The sequence below is a fragment of the Schistocerca cancellata genome, chromosome 5 (genome assembly GCF_023864275.1).
Source record: "Schistocerca cancellata isolate TAMUIC-IGC-003103 chromosome 5, iqSchCanc2.1, whole genome shotgun sequence".
Classification (NCBI taxonomy): Eukaryota; Metazoa; Arthropoda; class Insecta; order Orthoptera; family Acrididae; genus Schistocerca; species Schistocerca cancellata.
In genome coordinates, this window is record NC_064630.1 from 54,908,000 (window position 1) to 54,921,109 (window position 13,110).

Genomic DNA, 13,110 nt, shown 5'->3' on the forward strand with positions numbered 1-13,110 from the left:
ATCCTTACATTTGTCCTCTAGCCATACCTGCTTAGCCATTTTGCTCTTCTTGTCCATCTCATTTTTGAGACGTTAGTGTTTCTTTTTGCCTGCTTCATTTACTGCATTTTTATATTTTCTCCTTTCATCAATTAAATTCAATATTTCTTCTGTTACCCAAGGATTTCTGCTAGCCCTCGTCTTTTTACTTACTTGATCCTCTGCTGCCTTCACTACTTCATGCCTCAAAGCTACCCATTCTTCTTCTACTGTATTTCTTTCCCCCATTCCTGCCATTTGTTCCCTTACGCTCTCCCTGAAACTCTGTACAACCTCTGGTTTAGTCAGTTTATCTAGGTCCCATCTCCTTAAATTCCCAATTCTTTGCAGTTTTTTCAGTTTTAATCTACAGTTCATTACCAATAGATTGTGGTCAGAGTCCACATCTGCCCCTGGAAATGTCTTACAATTTAAAACCTGGTTCCTAAATCTCTGTCTTACCATTATATAATCTATCTGATACCTTCTAGAATCTCCAGGAATCTTCCATGTATACAATCTTCTTTTATGATTCTTGAACCAAGTGTTAGCTATGATTAAGTTGTGCTCTGTGCAAAATTCTACCAGGCGGCTTCCTCTTTCATTTCTTAGCCCCAATCCATATTCACCTATTACGTTTCCTTCTCTCCCTTTTCCTACTACCGAATTCCAGTCACCCATGACTATTAAATTTTCGTCTCCCTTTACTATCTGAATAATTTCTTTTATTTCGTCATACAGTTCTTCAATTTCTTCGTCATCTGCAGAGCTAGTTGGCATATAAACTTGTACTACTGTAGTAGGCGTGGGCTTCGTGTCTATCTTGGCCACGATAATGCGTTCACTATGCTGTTTGTAGTAGCTTACCAGCATTCCTATTTTCCTATTCATTATTAAACCTACTCCTGCATTACCCCTATTTGACTGTGTTTATAACCCTGTAGTCACCTGACCAGAAGTCTTGTTCCTCCTGCCACCGAACTTCACTAATACCCACTATATCTAACTTTAACCTGCCCATTTCCCTTTTTAAATTTTCTAACCTACCTGTCCGATTAAGGGATCTGACATTCCACACTCCGATCCGTAGAACGCCAGTTTTCTTTCTCCTGATAACGACATCCTCTTGAGTAGTCCCCGCCCGGAGATCCGAATGGGGGACTATTTTACCTCCGGAATATTTTACGCAAGAGGACGCCATCATCATTAACCATACAGTAAAACTGCATGCCCTCGGGAAAAATTATGGCTGTAGTTTCCCCTTGCTTTCAACCGTTCGCAGTACCAGCACAGCGAGGCTGTTTTGGTTAGTGTTACAAGGCCAGATCAGTCAATCATCCAGCCTGTTTCCCCTGCAACTAGTGAAAAGGCTGCTGCCCCTCTTCAGGAACCAAGCGTTTGTCTGGCCTCTCAACAGATACCCCTCCGTTGTGGTTGCACCCACGGTATGGCTATCTGTATCGCTGAGGCACGCAAGCCCCCCCACCAACGGCAAGGTCCATGGTTCATGGGGTTCGTGCCTCTGTGTGGGCTCTAATCTCTCTGATTTTATCCTCATGGTCTCTTCGCGAGATATACGTAGGAGGGAGCAATATACTGCTTGACTCCTCGGTGAAGGTATGTTCTCGAAACTTCAACAAAAGCCCGTACCGAGCTACTGAGCGTCTCTCTTGCAGAGTCTTCCACTGGAGTTTATCTATCATCTCCGTAACATTTTCGCGATTACAAAATGCTCCTGTAATGAAGCGCGCTGCTCTCCGTTGGATCTTCTCTATCTGTTCTATCAATCCTATCTGGTATGGACCGCACACTGGTGAGCAGTATTCAAGCAGTGGGCGAACAAGTGTACTGAAACCTACTTCCTTTGTTTTCGGATTGCATTTCCTCAGGATTCTTCCAATTAAACTCAGTCTGGCATCTGCTTTACCGACGATTAATTTTGTATGGGCATTCCATTTTAAATCGCTCCTAATGCCTACTCCCACATAATTTATGGAATTAACTGCTTCCAGTTGCTGACCTGCTATATTGTAGCTAAATGATAACGGATCTTCCTTTCTGTGTATTCGTAGCACATTACACTTGCCTACATTGAGATTCAATTGCCAGTCCCTGCACCATGCGTCAATTCGTTGCAGATCCTCCAGCATTTCAGTACAATTTTCCGTGTCTATGGCCCTCTGAGTCTCGTGGACGAATAGCGCGAGCTGGGTTTCACACGACCGTCTTTTTCGAAACCCATGCTGATTCCTACAGAGTAGATTTCTAGTCTCCAGAAAATTCATTATACTCGAACATAATACGTGTTCCAAAATTCTAAAACTGATCGACGTTAGAGATACATGTCTACAGTTCTGCACATCTGTTCGACGTCCCTTCTTGAAAACGGAGATGACCTGTGCCCTTTTCCAATCCTTTGGAACGCTATGCTCTTCTAGAGACCTACGGTACACCGCTGCAAGACGGGGGACAAGTTCCTTCGCGTACACTGTGTAAAATCGAACTGGTATCCCATCAGGTCTTGCGGCCTTTCCTGTTTTCAGCGATTTTAATTGTTTTTCTATCCCTTTGTCATCTATTTCGATATCTACCATTTTGTCATCGGTGCGACAATATAGAGAAGGAACTACAGTGCAGTCTTCCTCTGTGAAACAGCTTTGGAAAAAGACATTTGGTATTTGGAGCTTTAGTCCGTCATTCTCTGTTTCAGTACCATTTTGGTCACAGAGTGTCTGGATATTTTGTTTTGATCCACCTACCGCTTTGACATAAGACCAAAATTTCTTATATGATGGTGAAAGAACCGGTAAACCATTCTGATTTATAAATATTTAGTCATCATCCAAAACTGACGAAGGTTGGTAAGCGGGGGGCCTACTGCGCTCACTCTCTGCTCGATGACGTCCATGATGCGCTCAGTGAGACTGAATTCATGTGATGTGGGAGTGACACACGCGCTCTCATGCCCGTGGAGCTCTCCTAAAACCATTCTGACACAATTAGTGGCCAATGGGATCACTCACTTCTTGCTGATAAAACAGAAAAGTTGGTGGATTCCACAGATAAACAAACGAACGTTACTAGACACTGAAACACACAAAGTATCAGCGCACAACGAACGATTTCCAGGACAGTAAGTTGCCCCAGGCTTAAGCACATATAATTTAGACACTTACGTAAGAAGTGTTATTTTCCAAGCAACTAACGGAAAAAAATATGGAATGAAAATTAACACAAATAAAACAAAAGTATTGGCAATAGGAGAAGTAAGGAAATAAAAATTGTGCTGAATGGAGAAACACTAGAACAGGTCCAAAATTTTAAGTATCTTGGAAGCAGGATAGACACCGACTGGAAGTGCACCACAGAAATTAAAACAAGGATAGCAATGGCAAAAGAGGCGTTTTATAAGAAAAGGAGAATCTTCTGCAGCGGTCTGGACAGAGAACTCAGAAAGAGACTCATAAAATGTCTTGTATGGAGTGTTCTTCTATATGGCGCTGAAACATGGACTATGAGGAAAAATGACAGAGAAAGGCTGGAGGCTTTTGAGATCTGGACATGGCGGAAGATGGAAAGAATAAGTTGGATGGACAGAGTAAAAAATGAAGAGGTACTGAGAAGAGTGGGAGAGAAAAGACAGTTACTAGATGTAATAAAGAGAAGAAAAAGAAATTGGATTGGGCATATATTAAGAAAGAATGACGGACTGATAAAAACAGTTTTGGAAGGTTATGTAGAAGGGAAAAGGAAGCGAGGAAGGAAGAGATTCCAGATACTGGATGTCATGATGGACGGTACAACTTACAGCAGCCTTAAGAAGGAAGCAATGGATCGCAGAAAATGGAGAGGCAAAGGACCTGCTAATATAGCAGATAACTGATGATGATGATGATGATGACGTAAGAACGAAGAGATAGCTTTGTGGAAACCAGGTGGTATGTCGAGTGTTTCGTGCACATTGGACATCGTATAGCAAACGAGAGCCTGCTGAAAAGTAGTGCGTCCGCATTGTTAATCTGAAAATTATTAAACCTTTTTAAATAGAATAAAACTTATTAACATCCTACATCTTTGTTCTTCATGTCCGAATATTTATTTCTCAACATAGTCACCCCGGCGACAAACACGTTTCTCCCAACCAGAGACTGGCTTGTTGATACCTTGACTACAGAATGTTTAGACATGTTCATGGAAGCATTTGTAGAAACGGCGCTCCAGTCAGCACCATTACACGCAGAATGTTGGCTCCGATATGTTGCCGATACTTTCGGTATCTGGCCACATGGAGAGGAAGAGATGACAAATTTCCGCCAACGCCTCAACCAGCAGCACAGCAGAATCGAAATCACTACGGAGATAGAAAAGAACGCGTTTCCTCGGTGTGGAAGTTTACAGAAAGCCTGATGGTAAATTGGGCCATAGAGTATATAGGAAACCAACCAGTACTGACACGTACCTACACGCCTCCTCTCACCACCTCCCTACGCAGAAGAAATCCGCCCTGCACACTTCAACCAAGAGGGCTCACAGGAGCAGCGATAAGGAACATCTAAAGAGTGAACTACAAAACGTCAGATCCATGAAACTAGTAGATAAAACTACGGCGACAAAGAACGAAAGCAATAGAGGAGAGCAGAAGGAAGCACAGAACATCGCTCTATTACCATATGGTCAACGTGTCACTGGATGGTTGGGGAAAATTCTCCGACGAGCAAGCATCAAGCCGATTTTCCGAAGCAGCAACAAAATAAAAGATGTTCTCTGCACAACGAAAGATACAGTTGACAAACTACATGCTGCTAAAGTTTCCGAAATCATGTGCGAATGTTGAATAGTGAATGTAGGTGACATGGGGCGACCCGTCAGCACACGGATATCTTAACACGAAAGATATATCCGACTAAGACAACACACCAAGTTAGCTGTAGCAGAACACCAAGATGGGTGCGACAAACAGATTGATTTTGGCGAAGTCCGCATACTGGCGAAACAGCCTCTTACTTTCAAGAGGAAGATTAGAGAGGCAATAGAAATAGCCAAGCGACCCGCCGACATGACGGGTAACTTCCGACGTCTTGGCTGCCAGCAAACACAGCGTTACGGGACGACAGGTCACGTGAAGCAATAAACTCGGGAGTGCGGGATACCGCAGCGGCCGCAAGTACTGGCGCGCCTCAGCCGATGCTAGAAAGCAGGAAAACAACGCCACGTCACAACTGCCGCCTGGTTCTCCATTCGCCGATTAACACCAATCACAAGCGGTAATGCAAACACCAATCAAAAATTCGGGTTTCCACCATTGATAAGAAGTAATAAAAACACCAATAAAGAACTTCTAACATCCCATCCCGTCATCCTTAACAGCCTATCAGAATTAGATAACAGCCACGCCTGCAGGTATACGGGGTGAAAAGTATTTAAACCGACAAACTCTGGGAGGTTGTAGGGGACATCAAAACAAATATTTTTCCCTGATGTCATTTTTTCCTATGAGGAATATTTAAACCGGTAGAGGAAGATTTCTCTAGTGGCAAATTAACTAAACCAACAAACCACTTTTCCATTTTTTATGACCAAGAGACAACACATTAACATATCCCAATTTCAATTACAACAGATTTTCAAAAATACCTCCATTGACTCGTAAACAAAGGTTGAAACATCGGTTGGTGTTCTGTCTGACACGGGCAAAAACCCCCAGGAGTACCCTGAATTGTTCCTGCTCTTGCTACTATCTGGGCAAGCGGATCCTCTTCTGGTGCAACAGGAGTTGCATAAACAAGGTTGTGCATCTCTCCCCACACAAAAAAGTCCAGAGGCGACATATCTGGGGATGGAACAGGCCATGGTACAGGACCACCTCTGCCAATCCACGTTTCTGGGAACTGTCGGTCCAGGAATCGACGCACACGACGACTGAAATGTGCCGGCGCCCCGCCATGTTGGAACCACATGCGTTGTCTTGTAGGGAGCGGGACGTCTTCCAGCAATTCTGGCAATGCTCTAGCGAGAAAATTGTAATAGTGCCTGCCATGTAATGGCGTAGGTAGCAGATACCGCCCAATTAAACAGTCCTCAACAACACCGACCCGCACATTAACGAAGAACCGCACTTGATGAGCGCTAGTGACTGTGGCATGTGGGCTATCCTCACTCCAAACATGCTAATTGTACATGTTGAAGACTCCGTCACGCCCGAACGTTGCTTCATCGGTAAATAACACATAGGATGGAAATGTAGGATACGTTTCACACTGTTCCAGGTACCACCGCGAAAACTGTGCTCTGGGTGGATAATCAACTGGTTCCAGGTTCTGGACACGCTGTAAGTGAAATGGACTTAAAAATTGCTCTCGAAGGTCTGTTTTTACATTCGTCTGATTCGTCCCCATGTTACGTGCAATTTCACGAGTGCTGATTGAAGGATCCCGCTCCACATGCTGCAAGACATCTTCCTCAAATTGCAGCGTTCTTACTGTACGACGGCGTCCCTGTCCGGGTAATCTGCTAAATGACCTGGTCTCGCGCAGATGTTGGTACACAGCAGCAAAGATCGTATGATGCGGGGCACGGTGATTAGGATATTGTTGTTGATAAACCCGCTGTGCAGCTCGTCCGTTGTGGTTCGCTACGTAGTATGCACCAACCATATCAGTGTACTCACTCCAGGTGTATCGCTCCATTAGTAAACTACACTGGAGGACAGCAGTTGCCTACAACTACGCCCTCTAACAACTGAAGATCGTAATATATCCTCTAACAACTGAAGAGCGTAATATGGCCCCCACCTGTTTAAATAATCCTCACAGGAAAAAATTACATTGGGGAAAAATATTTGTTTTGATGTCACCTACAACCTCCCAGAGTTTGTCGGTTTAAATACTTTTCACCCTGTACAAGAAACAAAGTTTTCTTATTCCGCAGTAAACAAAAAACACCCTGAAGAAGGTCACTTTAAGCAGTGACCGAAACGTCGATAGTTTTCCATACTGACAATGCGATCACAAACCCAGAAAAATTTTATTGACTGTGACAGTCGCCACGGAAGCCTACGTTTATATTTAGCTTTGTTGACAGAGCCACAACCCCGTCTCTGCTTGCACCGCTACATCACTGTCAAAGTGAAGCAGTCAAAGGTCCCGAGTTCGAGTCTCGGTCCGGCACACAGTTTTAACCTGCCAGGAAGTTTCATTTCGGCACACACTCCACTGGCGAGTGAAACTTTCATTTACGTACAATGTTAATAAACTTTGTTTTATTTAAAAAAAAACCTTAAGAGTTTTCACCTAACAATTCGGTGGCATTACTTTTCAGCAAGCTGTCGTATTCATTAGTCCGGTAGCCCATTTTCACTAGCATTTCTCTTTCTTTTCCTTGTTTATCTTTTCTCATAACTCTCATAGTGGTGTGACTGAATGAATGTGGTTGTGTCACTTGCTAGACGGTGGCGTAGTCTGCTGCAGAAAGTCTGCGGTAGTCATACAGATTCAGCAGCAGTTGTACAGAATAGCCATCTCTCGTAGTGGTCAAGTAGGCAAAGAGATATGCGCTACTTGTGAGAAATCCACATGCGTTAAGTTGGTGGCGGAAATGGCATCTTTGGGTTTTCCGGGCCACGCGGAGCGTGGAAGAGGCTGGAGAAGAAAAAGGGGGCAATCTGCCGCCGTTACGAGAAGCGTCCACAGCTGTGGTCCAGTCGAAGGAGGGTGTTAGACTGACCGCGTGGCGCGTTGTTGCTTGGCGAGAGGAGAGCTGTTAGCTTTTGGTCTCGCTTTTCAACTCTGAAAGATTCCTTTGCCTTGTCGCAGCAAGGAATGCAAAACTTTGGCAGATTTTTCTTTTAGAAAATTTCTATAGCAGACTTGGATCAGCCGGAAGAGCGCCACACAAAGGTGTCGATAAGAAGTGAGCACTCGCTCCTGTATGAATGTCTGTTTGCCTTCAGCTGCGCCTGTATAAGCTTTTATTTTCCTAAATATTAATAACTTCGCCTTCTTGTAAAATTCCCTTGCTTTATGTATCTTTCGTACGTGGGGAGCCAAACATGTGGTTAAACATTAGAGTTTGTTGGGCTACCGTCATCACTAACTGTCCGATCTCATGTTTGTTTTAAAGAATGTTAACTGTTCATGATTGTGTGATGTGATATTGTTGCAACTTGGCCACGATACCTAGAAATTGCGTCCCCACAAACCACGTGGGCACGCGGGTTTACTGCAAAACGTGTACCGTTTCACGAGTAATTGCGATCAGTCATCAGGCAACAGCAGTTGAATGAATGATTCACACCAATGATTTTAGGTGTAGATTATAGCGGTGAATGTATCGATGCTTTTCTTTAATGTTTTAGGAATTAATGTTATAAGGAATTGTGTACATGCCTCACATCCATATCTTAGGAATAAATGATTTTATCTACAATTTTCTCTTGTGTTCCGAGGTTACGTTTTTGGACCTAAGCCACTCACCTCATAGCTGTCCCGTTAGCACATCCAACGCGTTTCCTTACGCACGGGTCCAGCGATTAGTTTCCCCTTTTATTTTATAACAAATGCTTTAGATTAAGTCTTATTTTCAGGTGCGTTGCTGGGAGCTGATCTTACGCACAGTGTTCATGCATTTTCTGTTTTATTCAAAATGTTTGATTCTAGCGAACAGTGCACGGGCAATACTATTAATTACACCGTATCCGCTATAAGCGACATCACAACGTATACATTTTTATGAGTTTTTGGTCTCTGATGAAATTAATTTATTTTCCGACTCGGCCAAACCTTTGATTAGTGGTATTGTTAGAGTCGATGGCGACCCTAATCTTAACGTAATAACCCGTAGAAACAGGTTAGTTACAACCGTGACGTACACATGGAAATGGAAATGAAGTCCCATGCTTCTTTACAGAGCGTAGGGGAACGATGCGGGAGACCCGCACCGCCTTACTAGGCAAGGTCCTAATGGAGGTGGTTTGCCGTTGCCTTCCTCCGACCGTAATGGGGATGAATGATGATGATGAAGACGGCACAACAACACCCAGTCATCTCGAGGCAGGAAAAATCCCTGACCCCGCCGGGAAACGAACCCGGGACCCCGTGCTGGGGAAGCGAGAACGCTACCGCGAGACCACGAGGGGCGGACACCGTACACATACTCCCAGATATTTTATGGGTATGACTACCTGTAGTGCTTGTTCTGCTATTGTGTACTCATATAACGGTAGGTATTTGCGCAAATCTATGGGCAATAAGTAACATTTGTTTCTGTTGATGGTCAGCTGCAGATTGCTACACTGAGCATCGGAGCTTGCTGTTCTTCCTGCATTGCTCTACGATTTTTCAGCCTTGTGACTTCTCTGTATGCAACAGCATCACCCGCGAACACCCACGTGAGAGTTTTCGGTGTTGCCCAATAGCTCATATTTTGAATGTTAATGGTTCTATAATTCTCCCTTAGCGTGCACCCGAAATTACATTGACGTCCGGAAATTTCTCTCCGCTAAGAACGACGTGTTACATTCTATTTGCTAGAAGCTCTTCAGTGCAGTCACACAGCTAATCTGATACTCTAACGCGCGTACTTTGTTCAATAGGAGTGGAAATGTTCGGAACGCCTTCCGCATGCCAAAGTACACGGCATCAAATGGTTCAAATGGCTCTGTGCGCTATGCTACTTTTACTTCTGAGGTCATCAGTCCCCCAGAACTTAGAACTACTTAAACCTAACTAAGGACATCACACACATCCATTCCCGAGGCAGGATTCGAACCTGCGACCGCAGTGGTAGCGCGGTTCCAGACTGAAGCGCCTAGAACCGCACGGTCACACCGGCCGGCTTGGTGACAGAAACTGGGCAGTTCTATGTACAATGCGACAGCAATCAATTGGAGGAAATTACAGCGCTGCCCACAAGAGTAAGAGAAGAATCTACAACAAAAAGTGTACGAGACTCAGCGGCAGTTCGTAAAGGAAACAAACACCTACTACAGAGAAGTAGGCAGTGGAACAGAACAGATCCACTACATATTTATGAAAACATAAGCACCGTGATGTAGCCCGCTAGGCTGGAAAAACCGATAGAGACATCAGCGTTACAGCGTTAAGACATCTGGTAAGGAATATGTTCAGTACAGTGTATTACTGTACCTGATTTCGTAGACAGAATTCATCTCAAAGTGAGTGGATAATCTGCCAACAAAAGTGAAGAAATTAGAGAAGTTACTGAAATAGGTTTCTGCCAGAAGAAATGAATTATTTTCCTTAGACACGTTATGTGAGCACTTTGGATGGTGGTAAGTTCCTATGGGACCAAACTGCTGGCGTCATCGGTCCGTGGGCTTACACACTACTTACCCTAACTTAAACTAACTTATGCTAAGGAGAACACACACACACACACCCATGTCCGGGGAAGGACTCGAACCTCCGACGGGGGAAGCCACGCGAACCCGGGCAAGGCGCCTAGACCTAGCGGCTACCCCGTGAGCACTTTGATGACGCATGGCATTACAGACTTTAGTGGCCAGATTGTCTAATATGTACCCATCATACCTAATGGACATAAAAAGAGGACAGTTAAATGACATGATAAGAGCCGACGTATTGCATGAGGCTAGAGGAGTGACAGAAGAGTTGAAGGTTATAGTTCGTATACTGAGAGAGGGAAGGTCCCCAGTTATCCAATATGTGCCCAGACAGTAACCTAAGGGTGACACTGTATCGCAGCAACAATAGTGTTCAACAAGGCTGAACCATGATTTATTTTCAAAGAATATTCTTAAGAATTTATTTTATTTACTAGCGACTCATCAAGAACATTAACACATTTAATCACACTATGTAAGCATGGAAGTAGTTACCAGGGAGTAACTGATGAAATCATAACGAAATCCCTTTTAACAAATGTGAATTTTATTCACTTTAATAGTGCCTAAAAGCATTTTTTAAAAGAAACAGATTTAAAATTAGAAATCACCCTCTAAATATCAAAGTTACAATTTATTCAGAAGCAGAAAGAAACAAGTTTTAACTGTATGAACTTTCGGGCAGAGAACCTTGCCGATCCCTTTTGACACGGCCGTAGTTACGACCGCTCACAACAGCCTCTGAAAGACTACACTGGTGCAAATCTGCAACACACCAGGTTACTTTAAACTAAGAGTTTTAACAATTTGCACAAGCACACAAACTATGCATCCCCCGTAGAAGGGATGGAAATGGTACAAAACACTAACAATTAAAATATTAACCTTACCACCGAAGCTGCAAGTTGATTTTAACTTCTAAGAAAAGTCTTACAGTGAAAGGGTGGCAACTTTATATACTAAAATGATCATTTAAATAAAAGTCCATGAAATGCAATCTTATATAAAATTCTACAAGGTTGGCCAAACAAGTTAAGATGCCCTACAGTATACAGATGCCGCCTCTCAAGATCATAGGCAGTAATATCAAAGTTTCCAAAGATCAAAATATATTTCAGGAATTAGGCCGTTATACTCCAAGCAATAAATTCGTTAACACACCAAATCCGACAAACATGACAGAGGCAGCTACTAACGTACGTTAGATTGATAGGGAGATTACCGAACAACACGAACCGCAGGTTGCTCTAACCCGCTCCTACTCCACAAGGGAAAAACGCACCACCCAATTTATAAACAACCACCTTCCCGCGGGTGGGCAAACGGAGAAGAATGGTGGGACGACCCCAGAGCAAAACGGCTGGTGACCTCACCAAGAAAACAAGTAGAATTTTACAAGAGTAAATCAAACAACATATCACCAATCACTTAACTTCTAATAAACTGCAATTTCTCGAGAAGACCTGGCGCACCACCCCGAAATCGCTCACCCGAACCGTCCGCTGCCAGCCGCTTCAACGGTCGCAGGAAGGCGCGCCGATCTCCCGTCTCACGGCGTCGCAGCTCGCACCGGCCAGATTGATGTTGTGGGTTGACTCCCGTTGCTCTCGTGTCGACCGCGAAGTCACTACCTCTCGCTATACGCCGCGGCCCACTGGACTCACGTGGCGACCTCACATGCGCCGACGCTCTCAAGACGGACAAGTCATCTTGTGTGTCACTGCGCGACCGACCAACCGATAGATCCAACCGCCAATGACCATTGCCTGAGCAAACTCTAGCAGACTGGCGGCCTAACGCGCAGACTCCGATGCAGGAACTAAGACCCGACCGGGCGACCACTCGCTGATTTCTCTTACTGGCGGAGTGGAAAGATTCATTTTGCCGGCTGTAAAGGTTGAACCCAACGAGAGACACACTCGCACTCCCAACGACAGACAGACACTAACTGCGTAACAGATGCGGATGAGAGACAGACTAGCAAGCTGGGGACGAGAGACTGACCCAGACTGACCACCTGGCGAGCTCACAGCGCCCCTTAAATGCACGTGAACGTGCAATCTTCCACCTTTCATACCAGAGGGAGACACCAAAGCTGCGATTGCGGCGCCACCGCCAGAAACGGAGGGCGACTGCTTCACACTACGCGCTGAGGCGCGCTCTTCAAAACAGCAATTTTTACCACGGCTCAAAGGCCACAACAGTGACAAAAAAAGTCAGTTTCAGAGGGAACACATAATCTCTGTGGAAATTTTTTGTTCACGTGCTTCTGCAAAGAAATGAACTTTACGTGTGTATTTTAATGTGTAGATTAGTGGTTAGAAAATTAATCATAGTTTTTGTTGTCGCATAAGTCGTGAATATCCAAGTTTAAGGCGGCTTCCTAGTGTAAATTTTCCGTGTAGAGAAATTTATTTCTGTTTAATAGCTTACGGTCTCAGAGTACAGTGAGAAACCTGCACACCAACTTTTACTGTCACTTTATTCTCCTTTGGCATATTTTCAAACTCAATAGCGCTATTTGAGACCTCATATCTATTTTATACACAGTACGATATGGCTAGGAACTGTGCTTGTTGTGGGCGGACGCAAGGAGGATTGGCTGATGTCCACAAAAAGCTGGAAGCTGCGTTGACGCTGACGCTGACGCTAGAATGACGAGCCTGTCCTTGGCTCGTGGTGGTGCAGTCTAGACAAAATTTGTCATTCCTGCGGTTCCTGTAAGAGAGAGA